Below are 20,550 nucleotides of genomic sequence, written 5' to 3'. Positions count from 1 at the left end.
TAATCAATTGTTAATTTTTATGTGCTGCTGTAACAATTAATTACGGGTGAATCCTTGGATAGCACACAATTAGAAATTGCTCGCCGAGTATTTTGCTGTGCTCCTTAACCGGGAGCGTGGAACCCTCGTTGTGAAGGTGTTGCAGGAGGGACATCAGGAGGCAACCCGTGGCTGTCCTGTTTGAAGTATTTTGACATGTCTAATGCGTTGTCCACTGCGTATCACTGGTGCCAGACGAACGCAGCATAATTCAGCTTTTGCTTTTTAGATGGCTTCCTGAACGGTGTAAGTGGCCCACGATTGTTTGGTAATTTGTGTAGCTCGACGAGAGGTTGCAAAATGAATTGCCGGCTAAAAAAGCTCGCGCATCTCTTCGGGTCCGAAGTAGTGCAACGACTAAAGGTGATTATCACCTTGTCGTTGTGTTAAGTTGGATTTGATAGGGACTTTACGGTGGATCAGAGCTGACTCACGCCAGAGGTGAAATTGCAGGTCTTCAAATGCTCCTCCCATGTGTTCTGCTTGTGCTGGATGACCAGTTGCCTAATCTCCAAATTGAGATTCCTTATTCGGGGATCCCCGAGATGTGCCTGGCGTAAGTGGTCACCGTCGTTTGCTAAAACGGCTGCTTCGGTTGGGGAATCCTTCCAGCTGGAGTGACGCGAGCTGTAGCATTATTGATTACCTTGTGGAATACACGTTCGCTTACGCCACATCGATGGGGATGGTAAGATAGGTGAAGATGTTCACGGAGAATTCGGGGAAACCGACGCAGGATCGGTGTTTTGTAGAAACAAAGTGGGCAGGTTTCTCAATCGAGACGATAATAAACAAATGGTCTGATGCCAGTGATAGCAAACGTCGCCAGGTTACGCTATTGACCAGAACAGCGCTAGCAACTGTTAGGTCGGGCGAGCTGCTTCAGTTACTCACTATCCTGGTGGGACCGTTGTTGTTGTTGTTGTTGTTGTTGTTGTTGTAGCGGTACCTTTGCCCTATCAGTGTAGCGTAATCACCGGTCGTCTTCGTCTAGCTCATCTTACGGTAGGCTCAGGAAACTAGTTGTTTCGACGAGTGGGGTCCAGAGGGAGAGGGGTGTTAGATGAGTGGGTTTCATAGGGCATGTGAAAAGGTGGTTAGTGTCGTGCTTCCACATGCTGGATATATGTTTGGTATGTCGGGGTCGATTTTGGATAAGTGGGAGTTTAATCTGCCACAATATCCAGAACGTAATTGTGCCAAGGTTACGCGGGACCCTCGGGTAAGTTGGAGCTCTTCGTCTGCGATTGGTGGTGGTTGGACTCCGATAACGGCATTCGGGGTTCGGGAGCTTAAGAAGGTGGTGAGAGAGGTGGTGAGAGTCTCCCGATGAATGTCGTTTATGGCCTGTCTGTACACTGTCCGATCCAGTCGCTGTCTGTTTGTTTTATCTGAGATCTCGTCCGCGTAGTTGAGGAAATGCCTCCTGGCTCAGACTCGAGCAGGTGTCTGCATGGGTAGAGGCCTGCTGACTGAGCAATTTGTTATGCTCCTTAACAGGCAGCATTTGGGCTTTATTATGTAGGTGTTGTATAGGTGACATCAGAAGACATCCTGTCACGGTCCTTAATGTAGTGTTTTGGCAGGTCTGGAGCTTCGTCCACTGCGAATCATTGGTTCCAGGCGACCAGGCAGGCGCAGAATAGTTTAGAACCGGTCGGCATATTGCTTTAAAAGTCGACAGCAACATTTCCTTGTCTTTGCCCCAAGTGCTGCCGGCGAGCCACTTGAGAATCTTGTAGCGATTCTGTACTTTAGTTGCAATAGCGGTTGTTAGCGCTGAGAAGGAGAGCAAGCTGCCAAAGGTAACTCCCAATATTTTGGGGTTGTTAACCGTCGGAATTTGTGTATCATCGACTTTCACCTTGAGTTGTACCTTTGTCCAGGTGGCGAAAAGGGTCGCCGTGGATTTAGTGGGGGAGAGTTGTAAATTCCTCGCAGTGAAGAAGCGAGAAGCGCTGGCGAGGTAGTCGTTAACCTTGGAGCATAGGCCATCGATGTCATTGCCCGACGCCATTGTCGTGCAGTATGAGAGCGGTCCACCTCTTCAGCCCTTGGCGGGAGTGTCGACTGTAAAATGTCTTCTAGTAGCGTGGCGTTGCTGACTGTATCGAAAGCCTTTTTTAAATCCAAAGCTACTAGGAAAGTCCTCTCGCAGGGGCGGTTTTGGTTGAGGCCGCGGTTTACCTGGGTGTTAATGACGGTGAGCGCCGTGGTGGTGCTGTGCACTCTTCAGAAACCATGCTGGTGCGAGGCTGGGGTCAGGTGTTTCGTAAAGAGTAGAAGTAGAAGGGCCTCAAGAGTCTTCACTACTGGGGAAAGGAGAGTTATCGGGCGATAAGACTCCCCTTGGTTGGCGGGTTTCCCAGGCTTCAGTGGTGGGACCATTCTCCCTAATTTCCAATTATCAGGAATGATGAGAGTGGCCATCGACAAGTTGAAGACCTTGGTGAGTTATTCTACTCCCGATGGACCCAGCTTTTTCCACATCAGCATGTTTAGTCCGTCAGGGCCAATGGCTTTGGATGGCTTCATGTGCTTGATGGTCCCCTGAACCTCATCGCTGGGGAAAGCAAGTGGCGCACTGTTGTATGTCAGTTTGTGCAGCCATTTGGATCACACCCGAGGTGAAGTTGCAGGACTTCAAACGCTCTTCCCATTTGTTCCGCTTGTGTCGGGCTACCAGTTGCCGTATCTCGGAATTGAGATCCTTTATCCGAGGATCCCCTGGATGGGCCTGGCGTAGGCGATGACGCTCGTTCGCCAGAACAGCTGCTTCAGCTGGGAAATTGGGACGTATGTCCCGGATCCTTCCAGCGGGTATGAAGCGGGCAGCGGCAGCTGTGATCGCCTTACGGAATGCACGTTCGCCTGCGCGCACATCGGTGGGAATGAGGAGAGCGGCGAAGATGTCTTCAGTAAATTTCGCGAATCTGGTCCAATCAGCTTTGTTGAAGTTGATGTATGACCGGTGATCCGGGGAAACAAAGTCGGCAGGTTTCTCGATCGAGATGATAATGGGCAAGTGGTCTGATGCAAGTGATAGCATAGGTCACCAGGTTATGCTATTTATCAGACCTGCGCTAGCAATTGTGATGTCGGGCGAGCTGCTGCAATTGCCCACTACCCTGGTGGGGGCATCGTCGTTTACAGTGAATGTCGAGTCATCTATCTGCTCCGCCAATAGCTGTCCCCTACGATCATTTGGCAGGCTTGAATGCCAAAGATCGTGATGCGCATTAAAGTCACCTACTACCAATCGGGTTTCCCCCCCAATATCAGGGTGATATCCTGCCGGGCAGCGGTGACAGGGGGGTGTGTAAATATTATATGTTTCGAGCTCGGCATCACCTGACCGGACAGCTATCCCTTGACATTCTAAGGTAGTGTCCCTGCGGTCGATGCCTTCATCGATAAGACGATACTGCACTGTATGGTGGATTATGAACGCTAAGCCTTCACCGTGGTCTCGCTCGCGATCCTTTCGGTGCACGTTGTAGCCGTCCCTGGTGATCAGGGGGAGCTAGCGTGCAGTTTTGTCTCTTGGACCGCAGCTATCTTGATACCATGTCGGCTCATAAAGTCGACTATTTCGTCAATCTTATTCGTAAGTCCGTTGCAGTTTAGTTGTAGGAGTTTAAAATTCCTCGGGAGTGTGGTGTTGTCTGCGTTGGTCCTGCTGTGCGTTCCGCAAGAGTTGTTGTGGCCTGACGTTGACGGACGGTCGCGCCGCTAAGAGCGGTTGCGGGTGCAGAGCTCTGCAGCAGGGGGCAACGAAGTCGCGTGTCCACTCACGGGTGGTGCGCAGGCCAGAGCACCTCCGAAAGTGGCACCAGCGATTGCAAGAATTGCATTGCAGTCTTGTTGCGTAGAATCGGCTGTCATGGGAATGGGTGCGTCGGGGAAGGTTCGGCTTATTTCTGCCCCTGAAATATCGAAGTCAGACTCCTAGTTAGAAAAAACAATATTTTCTAAATTAGTTTTTTAGTTATATTAGTTGGCCAGTTGATTGAAGAATTAATTGTTAAACGACCTACACTGCTCCTCATAATTTATTTTAGTGTTTTTTTTTTAATTGTTTAATGTAACCTAGATATTGTGTTTCTTATATGAATTTCTCTTTCTGATATTTTAATTATCGATGGTATTAACTTATAGACAAACTTATTAGTCAATTGGTTTTTTGGTTCAGTATCATAGGAACCAGCATATGGAACAACATCAAGACGCACGCCACTAATAGGTGGAGGAGCTCAGCCCAACACCCAAAAAAGGGTGTAAGCGCCAATTATATATATATATATATATTATGGGAGCATATATGTAGGTATAACATTGTGATTTTAATACCTGATCTCTCACGCAACGTAAATGTGAGAGTTTGTCTGACACAATAAATCATCCCCTTGTCCTCACTTTACTATTTAATGATTACTCTAGCTTTGGGTACATTCAATGATCTCTCATTCTTTTTCTGTTCTCGATTGTTTTCTTTCTGTGAACGCGTACACATTTTATGGTAGTTCAAAAACTTAATTAGATGAACGCTTGTATAACTTTTCTGACTTTCGCAGTTTGCCGTTTGTTTTATTGCACTTGACCTAAAGTAATTTGGTGAATTTTGATAAATCTGCCAAAGTACCTAAGCTTCCCTTTTAATAAAAAATGTGCATATCAAGAAGAGTGTTTGGTTAAAAATGAATACCTGCCGACTTGGAAGTTAACACACCATTTGGGGAGCGCAGTTATCCACGCCCCCAACATCTTTTGATAACCTGCAATAGCGAAAGCTGTGAATGATAGCAATTTGAGAAGTTTTGCGGCTTTTCATAGATTTTTTGATGAGTACGTGTTGCGTTTTTATGACTTGAAACTCATTTCGCCATTATTTGGTCAAGAGTAGGAGAAGAGCACTTCCGTTATTACTTGCCTTGAATCAATTACTTTATATGTACAAAGTACATGACGTTTACATTCGAAAGTAATTTAAAAAATTTCTTAAATTATAAACTTCGAGATGTGCACTTATGTAGCTAGTCAATCTGTAAGGACTGTTGAGAACTTGTATTTTTATACATGGTGTAGTAATAACGTTCTAGGGTAAAATGAATCCAAATGTAGCGAAAAACGTTCCTTGTTTCAGCTGATTGGATCGGAATGTACAGGGTGGCTGATGAATTTTGCTACATTAAGAAACTCAAATAACTTTTTTTTTAGTGTATGGAATTCATTTATTTTTTTTTCAAGTTGAAGGTCATTAAATTTTATTAAATGTAGCTTAACTAGTTTTAAAAATAATTGAATTTATGCGGCATGCTCGTTGACACAAGTGCGGCATCTTAGTAAAAAGTTGTTCATTGCTGCTTTGAGAGTTGCGACAGGAATAGCCGCAATTGTTGCCCGAATGGATTGTTTTAGTTCATCCAAATTTGTTGGCTTTGTTTTATAAACTTCTTGTTTACATAAACCCCACAAGAAAAAGTCAGGTGCAGTAAGGTCAGGCGACCTGGGGGGCCAACGAAATTCGGAGTTTCTTGAAATCAGTTTATTGGGAAATTTTCGTCGCAACTCTGTCATAACAGTCTGGGCTATGTGAGACGTTGCCCCATCTTGTTGAAACCACACAGAGTTGAAAGGAATTCTCTTTCGGCATAGTTCTGGATAGAAAAATTCTTTCAGCATTTTCAAATAACGGTCTCCAGTAACCGTAACGGTGTGACCATTTTCTTCAAAAAAATAAAGCCCGACAATACAGCGTGAAGAAACCGCACAACACTGTCACGCGAAGAGGATGCAATTCCGTCTCGTGGAGTATCTGTGGGTTAGAAGTACTCCATATTCGACAATTTTGTTTGTTCACATTGCCGTTTAAATCGAAATGGGCCTCATCAGACATGAAAAGGCAGTTTAACATGTTTTGGTCTTCTTCCACCATTTGCAGGATCTTCTGGCAAAATTCCAAGCGAATCGGCAAGTCTGCTGCATTCAGTTTGTTAACCATTTGAATTTTGTAGGGAAATAAGTCTAAATCTTTGTGCATTATTGTTTGCAAAGACTGTCGGCTGACACCAAGTTGAGCAGATAAGCTTCTTGTTGAAACCCTTGAATTGCTTTGTATAGCTGCAGCTCTCTCTGTACCAAAACTACGGACTCCAGTGCGTGATAGCGGCGGACTATCCCAATTCTTGTTTGCGTGTCCCAGTTATCCATTTTAATAAATTTTAAAGATCAATCTGCAAATTAAAACAAAAATGGAACAGATAACTTAAAAAGAAAAAAAGTTATTCAATTTTTTTTTGGTAGCGGCTTTCATCAGCCACCCTGTATCATACATACATAGGTCATATATTATGGTATGTACATATGTATATAAGCAGAGAGGACTAGATGTAGCCACGTTCGTCCGTCCACCTTTACAAGCAATTGAGATCGCCGAAACTACTTTTGGTGTAAGGAAAGTGCTATCTAAAATGTTCAAAATCATCAATAACGCTTAACTTTCATTAGCGATAATTTAAACACAGGCAAGTCGTATTTCAGTAAGTAACAAAGAAGCATTGCTCAAATTTGGTATGCAATTTTAAAATTAAAATGATATTTGGTGCCTTTTGATAATATAACTAATAAAATCATAAGCAAATTCGGTAAACAAATTTAAAGTTAGAGCATAATATATATATATTATATATAATATATATATATATTATATATAATATATATATATACTATATATATACTATATATTTATATATATATAATTTATATACATTTATTATATAAATTATTTATTATATAACATATAATTTGTTTAATGCTTTTCCGGTTCTTAAAATTAACTATGAGCTTATACTCAAAATTTGGAATGAAATGTATGGGAGGCCAATATTCGCGCCATTATATCAAGAGCTCGTTTTTTTGAAATAAACAGTGTTCTGCGGTTTGCTGATAAAGATAATTGTAGGTCTTTGAGGCCCACTGACAATCTCGGCCAATCTTGGCACTGAATGAAGTAACAGAAGGTTTCTTCCACTGTGTAGTACAAAAAAAAGAGGACGTAGATTGCTTCGTTTAATAAGTCCAATTGACCATGTGGTAGAAACTTACTCTTGTAAAGGGAAAATAAATCGATAGCGGCCGTCGTAGCCGAATGGTTAGTGCGGAACTACCATTCGGTAGACGTTGGTTCGAAGCTCCGTGAAACATCAAAAAAGTGTAAATGGAAAACCTCCGAGTGTATTTCTGCCATGGAAAAGCTCTTCATTAATATATCTGCCGTTCGGAGTCGTCATAAAATTGTAGGTCCCTTCATTTTGAAATAACATCAAGACGCACGCCACAAATAGGAGGAGGAGCTGGGCCTAATACCCAAAAAACGTATAAGCGCCAATTATATATATGTACAAGGTGAAGTCCAAAATAAACCATACTGGCGTCATAAAAATGTTTTTGATGGCGCCATCTTTTTAACGAGTTAGTGCGTTGGAAGTTGCATCCCTAGCTGACTTTCAATGAAAGCTGGGTGACATTCGGTTCAGTGGAACCGAAGTTATTGCGTCTAAAGTGTGAATATGTTTGTGTCATCGGTTTATAGCAATGATCGGTTTTATAGCTCATGAGTGGTTTAAACGTTTCAGAGATGCTTGTGAGGACATAAATGACAATGAACATACGGGCCGTCATAAATCAGTAATCACGGGAAACTCTATCGAAATTGTTCGTAAATTTATCAAAAATGAACCGAACTGAGGGTTGAAATTCATGGAATCGGAGTTGAATGTCTGATCCGATCGATTTATCGCATTTTAACTGATCATTACCTCATTAAAGAGGCGAGAAAAGATGAGAGCTTCTTTTACAACATTGTAACTGGTGATGAAACGTGATGTTTCCAACATTAACTTGAAACTAAGCGTCAAAGTGCTGAATGGAAAGCTCCAGACGAGCCATCACCCACAAAACCGCGTTTGCAGAAGTCAAAAATCAAGTCGATGCTCATTTGTTTTTACGATTTCAAGGGAATTGTCCACAAGGAGTTCAAGCCAACGGGCCAAACCATCAATGCAATTCTCTATCTTGGCGTTTTGAAGCGTTTGTTGCTTAGCATTCGTCGAATTCGCCCTGAATACCGCGAAGGAGGAAGTTGGCGCTTATTGCATGATAATACACAATCTCATCGATCTACTCTTGTCACTGATTTTTTGATTAGAAATCGCATTTTAACTATCAATCACTCACAGTATTCGCCTGATATGGCTCCCTCTGACCTATTCGGAAAATAGCATTTGACTATGCAAAGAAAACGTTTTGCGTCCTTAGATACCATCTAAAAGGCTTGCATCGACATCCCGAAGCACATTCCGATCAATGACCTGAAATACTTTTTCGAAAAGCTTTTAGATCGCAAAAAACAGTGTGTTGAGGCCAGAGGCGTCTATGTTGAATAAAAAGAACTCGAAGTTATCTTGTACTACTGTGGGCAAAAAGTAAGGTGAATTTATTTGTCAAACTTCGAGTGATTAAAATTTCGCTCTAGTTATTTTTTTCATGAGTTGGCAGCACTGTTAATAACATCTGGGCCAACTTTCATGTTAATGTCATTATCAGTAATATATTGTATTTACGCTTGTGTTTACCAAACGACCAAGAGTGCATTTTTCGATTTCTACAATGTCTGATTTGATTGAGCAGAGAAGTGCCATCAAATTTTGTTTGCGGAATGAAATTTCGGCTGCGGAAACGTTTAGCATGTTGCAGAAGGCATTTGGTGATTCGACCATGTCGCAGAAAAATGTTTATAAGTGGTACACTTCAAAGAGGGCCAAGAACGTGTTGATGGCTTGGAGCGCTCCGGACGACCATCGACGTCAACAGATGACCAACACGTCAATAAAGTGAAGGAGTTAGTGCTCAAAAATCGTCGGTTGACTGTAAAAGACCTTACTGATATGATCGGAATATCAGAAGGACCTGTGAAAACCATTTTGAAAGGCCGTTTGGGCCTACGAAAAGTCAAATCTCGTTTGGTACCGAAAACTCTCAATTTCTTGGAAAAAAGTCGTCGCGTTGATGTGTGTGAAACAATGCTTTCAGACTATCAGGACAGGTGAGACTTGGATTTATACTTACGACCCTGAAACAACCGACCAATCAAGCGAATATCGTGCTAAAGGCGAGGCCAGACCGGAAAGAGCACGTCAAAGTCGTTCAAAAATAAAGGCCATGATGACAGTTTTTTTCGATTTTCGTGGTGGCACTATGAATTCCTTCCACCTGGCCAAACTGTTTTCATTTTGTTTTTTTGTCGGGACAACTAGCATTGTCAGACATTAATTAATTCCATTGTACTACACTTGGATTCCCTTTTAATTTTTTTTAAATCTACCCGATCTCCGAAGAAATCTGAGTAGGTCTTGTGTTGCCAAGGAGCCAAGATGGTCGCTTCTTAACACATCAGTGCCAAAGACCTCAAACCTGATTCGAGCGAAGGCGTGGCAGACAAACAGGAAGTGGTCCGCCGTCTCATCCTCCTCTTCACAAGCTGGGTAGAGTACACTGTCTGAGATGCCCAACCTTTCCATGTGCTTCGCCTACAGAAAGTGGCCCGTCATCAGTCCTACCAGCTTACTGCACTCCCCTCTGCTTAATGACAGAAGGGTTTGCGACAGTCGATCGGACATGACAGGTAACATCAGTTTAGTCCATCTGCATCCTCTCTCAGCCTGCCAAGCTCGCTTGTGGGTGGTAGTTACCAATTTGCTAACCGTGGCTGTGATGGCCGCAGAAGGGAGTGGCATCTTAGCTAAGGAGCAAGAGGTCTCGTTACCCGCGATACCCACGTGTCCCGGGACCCATGTTAGCATCAGGCTATTATGTCAACCGACATAGTTCAGCCTGGATTTTCAGGACTTGATTACCCCCGATGTGGTTGGAGGGCTGTCTAAGGCCATAAGCGCAGCTTGGCTGTCGATGCAGACACATATAGATCTGCCTCTCCATTGTTTTTCCACAACAAAGTTCATCGCTTCTTGAACTGCATACACCTCCGCTTGAAACACAAATGCATGCATTCCAAGAGCAAAGTGCAGTTTTGTCCCGCTGGATTCCACGTAGACGCCAGAGCCGCAGCCATGCTCGGTCCTGGAGCCATCCGTAAAAATGTGAAAACAGGCTCATTTTCTGAGTCTTCCCACAACTGAGCCTCTGGGAGCACTACACTGTATCTCTTTTCAAGTACGACTCTTGATGGCATGGAGAGAATCGTTGGATCGATTTCCATGCCTTCTCTGTGTTCCAATGCCGGACAAGGACGTTTTCCCAAAGACACCTTTGCACTGCCAGAACGCTGTCAGTGCTTTGGATGCCTTTGTTTAAATGTGTGATTTCCATATGAGCTTACTATCGAGGATTACTATAAGATATTTCATTTCCTTGGATAGCTGGATTGTGACTCCTTTTAGCTTTGGCAGAACGAGTCCATTTAGCTTCTTCCTTCTGGTAAATAGGACAATACCAGTCTTGGCGGGATTTGCCGATAGCCCATTCGCACAGCACCAAGTGTCAATCCGATCCAGAGTTTTCTGCACTTTCCTGCAGATGTTCATAAGCGAAGGGCCTGTTACCAAACAAGCAACATCGTCCGCATATGCTTGTGCGTAGACTCCCGAATCGTTTAAGGTGGTGAGTAGAGGATCGATTACCATGCACCAGAGCAATGGAGATAGCACACCGCCTTGGGGGCAGCCTCTACATATTAAGGGGGTCTTCTGGTCTCGAGGCCCTGAAATGAAGGGTTTTTTTGGGGATTGATTGTGACAAATCCTGTGAATATTTAAAAAAAAATTTTTTTTTATTTTAAAGGTACATGTCTTGGCTTTTAAAAAATGGTTTTGACTTTGAAAAAAATTAACACCCGCGACCTTGAAATGGCGCTGAAGACGTCCACCTCCAAACGAAAAAGGTCTCCATTTTGGTCACGGTTTTTCCACCTGGGTAATCAGAAAGCAAAAATTAGATATGCGTTGTCTTCAGAGTTGCAAAGTTATGCAACAATTTGCAAAAAAAATTTTTTTTTGCTCATTTTTTGAACTTTAAAAGGTTATAAAAATGGAATGAAAAAAAATTTCAAAAATCGTACACGGGGAAACTTAGCGGTAAGTTTTCCGAACCTTTTAAGACCAAAACCATTGAAATCGGAGTATAACTACTATGAAAAGTGTGACCAAAATGCTTAAAAAACACGATTTTCGGGGAAACGCGTTTAAAGATAAAGTTTATGATGAAAACGGCCGGAGGAGGGTACACTTCGGTGCCCAGAAAAATGTGAAAAAACGCATACACATACAACAAAATTATGCAAAAAAAAAAAAAATCGATTTTTTTTTCGCTGGAGACCAGAAGACCCCCTTAACCCCAGATGACACCAGCAGATCTTCCTCTGCTCGCATCGAAACGATTCTTTGGGCCAGCATCGAACGAATCCCATTTACTAGCACCCGGTCAACGCCGTGCCTACTAGCAGAGTTACACATACTGTCAAAAGTGGCATTATCAAACGCCCCCTCTATGTCTAAAAAGATGCCCATAGCGTAGTCCCTCATGTCGATGGCCAGCTCTACCCTAGCACAAGGTTTTGCAGTGCCGACTCGCAGGATTTTCCTCTCTGATAGGCCTGCTGAAATGGAGACGGAAGGTGAGCCTTCAGCGACATCTGACGTATGCGCAATTCCACCAGTCGTTCGAGACTTTTCAGCATGAAAGAGGTTATGCTGATGGGTCTAAAGCTTTTGGGGCTGGTGTAGTCGTCTTTCCAACCTTTGGGATGAAAGCGACCGTCGCCATCCTCCAAGAGCGTGGTATGTAAGCCAGTGCCAGGCATGCCGAGAAGATTTTCTTCAGGGCTGCTGTCACGGACTCTGCACCTTCCTTCAGCATGACAGGATATATGCTATCTGGTCCGGGCGACTTGTAGCCGCCAAAAGATTTGATGGCCAAACTGTTAATAAGGAATATTATTTGAGCGTTATGCGTCGTTTACGTGAAGCAATTCGTCTAAAAAGACCAGAATTATGGGCCAACAACTCTTGGTTTTTGCATCACGATAATGCACCGTCTCACACTGCACTCGTTCTTCGTGACCATTTCGCCAAAAATTCCACGCATATCGTTCCGCAACCACCGTATTCCCTGATTTGGCTCCGTGTGACTTCTGGCTATTCCCAAAACTCAAGAGACCACTCCGGGGAACGCGTTTCGAGTCGATTGAAGAGATAAAAGCTGAATCGAAGAAGGTGCTGATGGCTATACCGGAAATGGACTATTTGGCATGTTTCGGGGATTGGAAAAATTGTTGGCATAAGTGTATTTCATCGAGAGGGGATTATTTTGAAGGGATTGAAATTGATTTACAAGAATAAATAAAGATTTTTCATTTTACAACCAAATTCACCTTACTTTTTGCCCACAGTAGTAGCTCTTTTTAGCAATTTTATTAATATATCTCTCAATGGCGAAGACTTTATTTAGAATATCTAAGATTAGCTCTCGCGCTCTTTCTCACATGGTAAATTCCACCTAAAATGGCCCTATGCAGAAAAAAATTAATTTAGTTGCTTTTGTTAAATTCAGTCAAATAATGTCTGCCAGAGAATAATATATATGGGAAAATCAAAAACTATATTTTTGCCTTAAGTTTAATAAGTTTGGCAACACTGTGAACTTCGCCTATACTGAAAAGTGAGTTAACATTCTTTTTACGATGTGTCTTTATTTTACATTTTCTTGTTCTTCCTTTATGACTATTGACAAAACCCCGTTATATTTGAATATAATATGCTATTGCTTCCATTCTTTCAAAGTTTCGACATGGTGCATTGTAAAATAAAATTTTTATCGATTTTTTAAAACTTTAAAATTTTCGGTCACACCCGTCCCAATAAAAATTGAAAAAGTTCAATTAAATTGGTACTGTACATTATAATCACTTGATACTTTGCAATGATAACAAAGTATGCGTAGTAATTAGTTTGGTGACATTTTACTAATTTTTTATTCGCGTTTTGGCAATTCAGTAATATAAAATACTTGGTCACACCCGTCACATAAACGCGAAGTGCTTGTTTTTTTAATGGATTCGAAAACCAGAAAGCGAGAACAAAGGATAAAACTTAAAAACAATAAAGAAAAATATGAACTGCATTTGGCTTTAGAGAGAACAAGAGATAAAAAAAAGAAGAGATGCCAAAAAAATTACAATGGATGAAGCGACGTTGGAAGAAAAAAGGAGAAAAGATAAAGAAAGAAAGCGAAAGAGTAGACAACGCAAAAAGGATGAGCAGAAAGTATCAAGTGTTATGAATACATCTGAAATTGGTAGCTTCAAATCACGTCGTTCATTGAAAAAAACAGTCACCAAAATTGAGAAAATCCTGCCTCGTAGTCCATCGAAAAGAATTGCTGTTATTAAGCAACTCGCTAAAGACGTTCCCTTAAAATCTATAATGCCCTCAGTAAGTACAAGAGTGAAAACTCCGATTGACGATATTGACAAAATCAAAAGCTTTTATTTACGGGATGATATCAGTCGACATACACCTGGAATAAGGGACGTAAAAATCGTGAAAAATTTCGAATCGATCACAATAGTTCTTTCTTAAACGAAAGATGGGAAAGCGTTAAAATGGTAAAGAACCTTCAAAAAATGCATGCCTTTAAAAGAGCAGATGCGGTCTCTGTATATGCTTCCTATTCATATTTATCTGAATTTAAACAAATTTCCTTGAAAAATACAGGTCTAGAGTATTGTGATGTCAATGATAGCGAATAAAAAAATGAAATGTTATTTTATGTGTTTTTATTCATAATTGGATTCAATAAAAAGTTTTAGTTCAGTAAAATTTTTGAATTTTCATACTACGTCACACCCGTCACATAGAGTGGTCACACCCGTCCCTTTTTTTAAGCTTTTTTTTTTTAAAGAAAAATATGATTTTTTTAGAAAAGTAAGTATGACATACAACCAGAAAGACTTCAAACAATGTGCTCCTCCAACATTTCTATACGCATTCTTTGGGAAATTTTACAAAAACTTCAATGAAAGTAAAGTTTTGTTGAAAGCTTAAATATGTAAGGTCACACCCGTCACAGTCTTCAAACGGCAGCTATGGTCGGAAATGATGCATTTTCAATATGTACTTGGTATCAAACAACTTTAATATTCACATGGCAGGGATTAGTGTTCTTTAATTTAAGTAACAGTTTTAAATTCTAAAATTATAACGAAAAATGCCAGTAACACGGTCACACCCGTCACAATGGAAATGACCACATATAAAGTATACTTATTGACGTAACACTAACGCTACGATACAAAATTCGAATTCACAATTAAAGTAACATATAAATTTTGTTTATAATGATATTGGTATTCTGAAAAAATAATAAATAACGGAGTGCAAGTCTTAAAATAAAATAGTGGCTCACTTTTGACTGCAGTTTCTTAAAGCAGATACTTATCACTAAGAACAAAATCCCAAGAAAAGTTTAGTTTAAATTCGCAATTTATCGTTTTTTAAATATTCTATTTTTTGCGTACTCTTTTCAAAGAAAATGCATTTTTGCTCATGGCAATATCTCGTAAATCAATTGCAGTTTTGTCTTCTAGAGAGATCAGAGAAGCACTTTTAGAAACTGAAATCGATACTGAGTCAACATTCGATGAGTTCGAAAATATTACTGTGTAATCAATGTGGATACAAAACAATAAATTTATAGTTATGGGCTTAAAGCACCGATTATTTTCGAATATTACTTCATTAGAAACGAATATTTAAGTACATATTTACTATCCTATTAGTTATTCAACGATCTGGATAACAAATAAAAAATTGGATATACTCTTACATACATATCTACAATCTATCTAATAGAAGTGTGACCGTCATAACTTAGAAACTATTTGACCAATTCAAAGACAAAGTATGGATCTTTGATTTATAAGGTGAACTATATTCCTATAAAACATTAACGTGAAAAATTTGGTATGGAAAATATTGCCAATATTGTAAAAAGATAAAGTTACTTAGTTCTGAGAGCACAAGGTACATGAATGTATGGAAAGTATATAGAGGTAGTGATATTCCTCTTTTTTAAATACTATATGTATGTATGGAATGCAATATGCTTGTAATGATATACATTTTTCTTATCGTCCTTTACTACACACAAAAGTATAAACTTTTTAATCTCTGATAAAGCCAGTCGCTCGCTACATGGAAGCTCACTTTGAATATTAACCACAAAAAAAATTGCCTATTACCTGTACATTGTACGAAATGATATTTAAATCAAAAAGACGAAAACTCAGTAGAGTAATTCTGTCGTATTTCGAGGGGGTTAGCGTGGCTAATTTTGACCAACCATCAAAAACAATAGCCAAAGTTAATATCACACACTTTTGTTTTCAAGGTTTTACGAGTTTTTCCCCCGTTTTTCTTCTCTTCATTTCAAAACTTTTAATGGATGACTTAGATGGCTATCAGATATGCCTAAATTTTGAGCAAGTAGGAGGCAAGGACAGCTCAGTGGCAGTTTTCGCTTAAGCAGCCGCGCTTCATTACATGCACTAAACTTGCACTTAGTCATCCATTACTTTAGTTGCCGGAATGGCTTTAAATTTTTTTCTGCTGTTATGTTAATCGCCTCCGCAAGAAATGTGAATTTAAAATTTAGAAAATAGGGTAGATTTTAAAAATCCACGCAGCAAGGGGTTATATAGTAAGTTCATATATGTATTTAGTTTTGCTTATTTTCTGTACTGAAGTCAAATTCGTTAAAAATAAAGGGAAGATTGTGTGTACTTAACTTTATGTGCGGTATGTATGATAATTAGCTTGCGGAAAGTATTGCAAAACCGTCAACATTTTACTCTCATTTAATATAATACATATAACCATATTTTGTTGAAATTCGGCTGTCGAGAGCAAAATAAAAGTATTCCAAGAAAATTACTTAAAATGGTGAAAAGATTAAAAAAGTTAATCCTACTTGAAAGAATGTAAACATATAATAAAGGAAATAATGAAGCTTTATATTATATACATGTACATACATTCTATACATATAAGGAAAAGGAGGAGAATATCTGCCCTTACGTCTTCTTGTGGCCAAAATAATGTAAAATACCACAATAGTGTCCGCATAGGATCTGTTTATATGTATGACTGTAGGTGGGTGCAAATTAATGTGCGTTACTAGCCAGGGGCAAGGAGGGGGAGTGGAAGGTGGAAAAAGTTCTAAAAGAAAGCCGTAGCAACGTCGGGAAAATGGAAGTGAAATTTTTGGTGACGGAAGTAGGGCATTAAGTATCCTTCGTTTGAAGGTGTCCATTAAAGCGAAAGTATCATCTTATGTTTGGACGTCATGGTATACATACAAGAAAAACAAAAAAAGAAAAATTTGAAACGTTTTAATTTCATTTATTAATTTGCGTACAAAAGTATCGCTATCCAACAAAGTCACGCTTCTTACAGATTGTGGCGCGGGTGTGGACAGAAGCGTTTTATAAACTCACGAACAATGTGAGGAACAAAATGTTGATGAATATCTTTGTGTGCACGAAAATTCAAAATAAAAATAAGTAAATACATTAAAGAAGGAAGAAAGCATCAATGAAGCTGCTTACACAGGGATAGGGGGGTTTAATGGTAAGAGTACGGTAATGAATATTTTTTATAACTTTAATCGAGCAAGAAAAAGCAAGACAATTAAACCAACTTTTGCTCAATTGAAATTGAAGAATTTAATACATGCGTATCTTTTTGCTAATGTCCTTTGACGCGGTTTTAGCAACTGCGAAGTCATACATATATCTATATAATCTAATACGCAAGTTGCTTGCAACTTTCTTACAATAGACCGTTCAAAGAACTTAACTTATCTGCTAATAACCTTAAATCTATCTGCCGGGATCCTGTTAAAAACCGCTAGGCAGTTCAGAAATCTGCTTTTCAGATCGTAAATGCGTCGCCTCTGACAATTCTTACTGGGAAGACATGGTACGCCTCTTACCAAAATAGATATTTAGATAAGAAACTTCGTCTTCTTGATTGTCGATTCCCTTTTCACAGGTATTTTCCAAGGCTAGGCATATTTTGAATATCTGGTTGATAGACGCTCTATAAGACCTTGCATGTAAAGAATAATTCCGAAATAGTTGGCGCAGATTACAATAACACTTCCTTCATAATTTAAGTATACTCTGGACGTAAGCGACCAGGTCGCCCTCTTGAAACCTTCTATAGGTCGCCGAACTTTCTCTTCGAATTTTTGGGCGTTTTTCTACTGTTAGATGAAACATCCCCTCCTTGCCCAGCCTGCCATTGAAGTCACCAACTACGATTTGTATGTCGTGGCCGGGCAGCGCATAAGTGCGTTTCAAGCGCTCATAGAATCCGCATCGTCTTCTCATCCGTTTGGGCGTGGGTGCAAATGAACACGATGTTGAAGAATCTTACTTAGTGAACTCGTATTGCTATTATAACATATTGCGATCGGATTCCTGTGGAAATGTATTTGAACCGTGAAGGGAAAAACGTTAAAAAAGCAAAACATAAATATTAAATGCAAATAAGCTGGTTCCATCGAATTTGCAAACTACCATAGCAAAATAATAACAAAATGTATATATGGTATTTGAAATCATAATTTGCAATTGTACTTAATAGTGAATTGCCCTTTTTGAGTAACAAATATTTAACAGATGTGTGAACAAATATAAATCCAAGTCAGAAAGTGCCTATAGTAGTTAATAAGCCACTAACAGTGACAGTAATAGTGCACCTGCTCACTCATCTTTATTTGTGAGAGATTATTTGGCCAAAAACCATACCGTTATCATGCCTCAGCCACCGTATTCATCAGACTTGGCCCCCTTCGACTTTTTCCTGTTCCCAAGATTAAAGAGACCCATGAAAGGGCGGCATTTTGCAACGATTGAGGAGGTAAAAACCGAATCGTTGAGAGAGTTCAGGAACATACCAAAAAATGTATATCAGAACTGCTTCGAGGATTGGAAAAAACGCTAAATAAATATTTTTTGAGAAAAATGAAAATTCACCTTGTGTTTTGAGCACACCTCGTATGCTTAACGATTTTGGAATGGCAGGGTCAATTGGGAGTACATACAGAATTTAGTCTCCTTCAGTATTATTCTATTTACGTCTAATCTTTATTTTCATTAGCAACAATAAACAAAACATTCAGAAAAAACAAGTGAAGGAAAAGATAAATGACGAGTACCGGCACTAAAATCCCAACAATGGTCAGCAAGTGTCTAACATTTTGTCAATCGGGTTTTAAAGGGAAGGGGTACCACAATACTACAAACGCTGACATTCAATGAAATATTTGTTTCAATGCTTGTAGGCAGTACATGGTTTAATTTTTCTCCCCAAATTTTTTATTCTATAGCATTAATACGTATATATTTATGGTATGTTCGTTGGTGTACGTACTCGTTTTTGTGTTAGTAACTATGTACAGCTACTGGGTGTAGTCGTGACAACGCTAAATTCCTTTAAAAAATAAAAATTAATTGCTTATAGAGTGGTGGGTGAGCCATTAAAAAATGAATACAATTTATTAAAACGCCCACCTCCTGGGCTCTTCTTCTCCATTTCTTCATCTCTTTTTTAAGCTACACGGCGGCCGCCGTAGCCGAATGGGTTGGTGCGTGACTACCGTTCGGATTTCACAGAGACAACGTTGGTTCGAATCTCGAAAAACATTTTTCTAATAGCGGTTGCCCCTCGGCAGGCAATGGCAAACCTCCGAGGGTATTTATGCCATGAAAAACCTTCTCATAAAAAAAAAAAATCTGCCGTTCGGAGTCGGTTTGAAACTGGAGATCCCTCCATTGTGGAGCAACATCAAGACGCACACCACAAATAGGAGAAGGAGCTCAGCCAAACACCGAAAAAGGGTGTACGCGCCAATTATATATACATATATATAACAACTTAACACCCAACAGAAACTTTCCTGGATTTGCCTTCGTTAACTGATTTTTGGGTTATACGTTATAGTTTTAATTTTTTCTGTGAAAAGTTGAATACAGTTTTGGGAAATCAGCACATAGACCTCCCTCAATGTTTTTAATCATTAAAATTAAATACATATCTAACATATTCTTCATGAGAATAAAGTTTTTTTTGGGGTTTATTAGAAAAATATCTTATTCCAAAATTGATTAAGCCGTAATGTAATGAAGCGTGGTTATGGGAAATTCATTGATTCCTTGAAAGTGCTTCAAACTTAATAGTGTATAATTAAAAATATATGTTCCAATTTATTACAATGAGTATTTAAAAATATTTCAAGTGGGTGAGAACCTCGAATGAAGTGGAAGTTGTATTTTTCTTATAGTAACCAGTAGTGTGCATTGTATGGTCAACACTAGCAATAACTTTCAAAGTAATTTAGGTGACGAAGTCCGCTCCCTGCTGGTCGTTAAAAATTGCGAGTATTTCAGTTCCATTTTTGTTCCTTGAAAGGGGCAACCAAAATGGAAGTGAAAACGTGAACATGAGAGAATGATATAAAATAAAGGAAGAAGGAAAATAGAAATATAATATATACGAGTTGAGATGGGGAGAAACACTAAGTAGACATTAAGATAATTACGTTAAGCTACGCAAGGGCATTAACAATAAGAATGCAGAGGAGAGAATCGCGACACGTTTTCACAAAAGTGTGAGTGTGAGCTTCACTATATACATATGAACAGCGTAGTATACTGGAATCGCTGGCTGAAAAATAGTTACAAAGCCCATTTAAAATTTATGTTAAGCAGAAGCAATATTTGTTACACCGCGAGACTGAGGCAAACGTGCTTTTATATAATTTTTCTATTCTGCTTTACAATGAGGGTTTCATTCCCTTGCTTTTCTCAATAGGTAACTAGGTCAAGGACTGTGAGGCCAATAGGTTTAACGCAATTTTGAGTGTAGGTGAAAATACGGAAAGTGAATTCTTTGTCAAGATTCATGTTCATCTTAACATTAACATCGAATTACTTTTTTTCGACCAATCAACCTCTGTTTTTGTTGATCTCTTTTGTAAACAAACCACTGTCATATCCCCTGTTACGTGAGCAAATTACCTGATTCTCTCAAAATCACGGATAGCTGGTTAATGGTCTGATGTTAGCCACTCCTTCTGTATTCTCTCCAGCGTGCGTGTACCTGGCGTTGCTTTGAATGCGGGATAATAAAACCACACAATTGATTTTCGCATACGCGCCACTTATTTTCATCGCGCCACTAAAAAAAATATTTTCGGAAAATATGCATAAAATACAAACGGAATCAAAGGAAGATTTTGCCATGTCTCGTATGTGAACTAAAGCTCAAAGTAGAGGTGCCATGAAGATAACCATAAATCTGCTGATTGAACCAACATATGGGCAGCACTGTAATCTATTAGAGGTCATAATAACGGTACAGATCAATTGAATTT

At 39.7% G+C, this 20,550-nt stretch overlaps 1 pseudogene; it reads right to left on the bottom strand.

Moving 5' to 3' along the window:
* Window positions 1-925: 925 nt before the first annotated feature.
* Window positions 926-15,360, bottom strand: LOC128867305 (uncharacterized; annotated as a pseudogene).
* Window positions 15,361-20,550: the final 5,190 nt, after the last annotated feature.

Source organism: Anastrepha ludens, chromosome 6 (genome assembly GCF_028408465.1).
Source record: "Anastrepha ludens isolate Willacy chromosome 6, idAnaLude1.1, whole genome shotgun sequence".
In the NCBI taxonomy this organism is placed as follows: Eukaryota; Metazoa; Arthropoda; class Insecta; order Diptera; family Tephritidae; genus Anastrepha; species Anastrepha ludens.
Note: the sequence above shows the minus strand (reverse complement) of the source record. Positions and strands in the feature narration are given on the sequence as shown.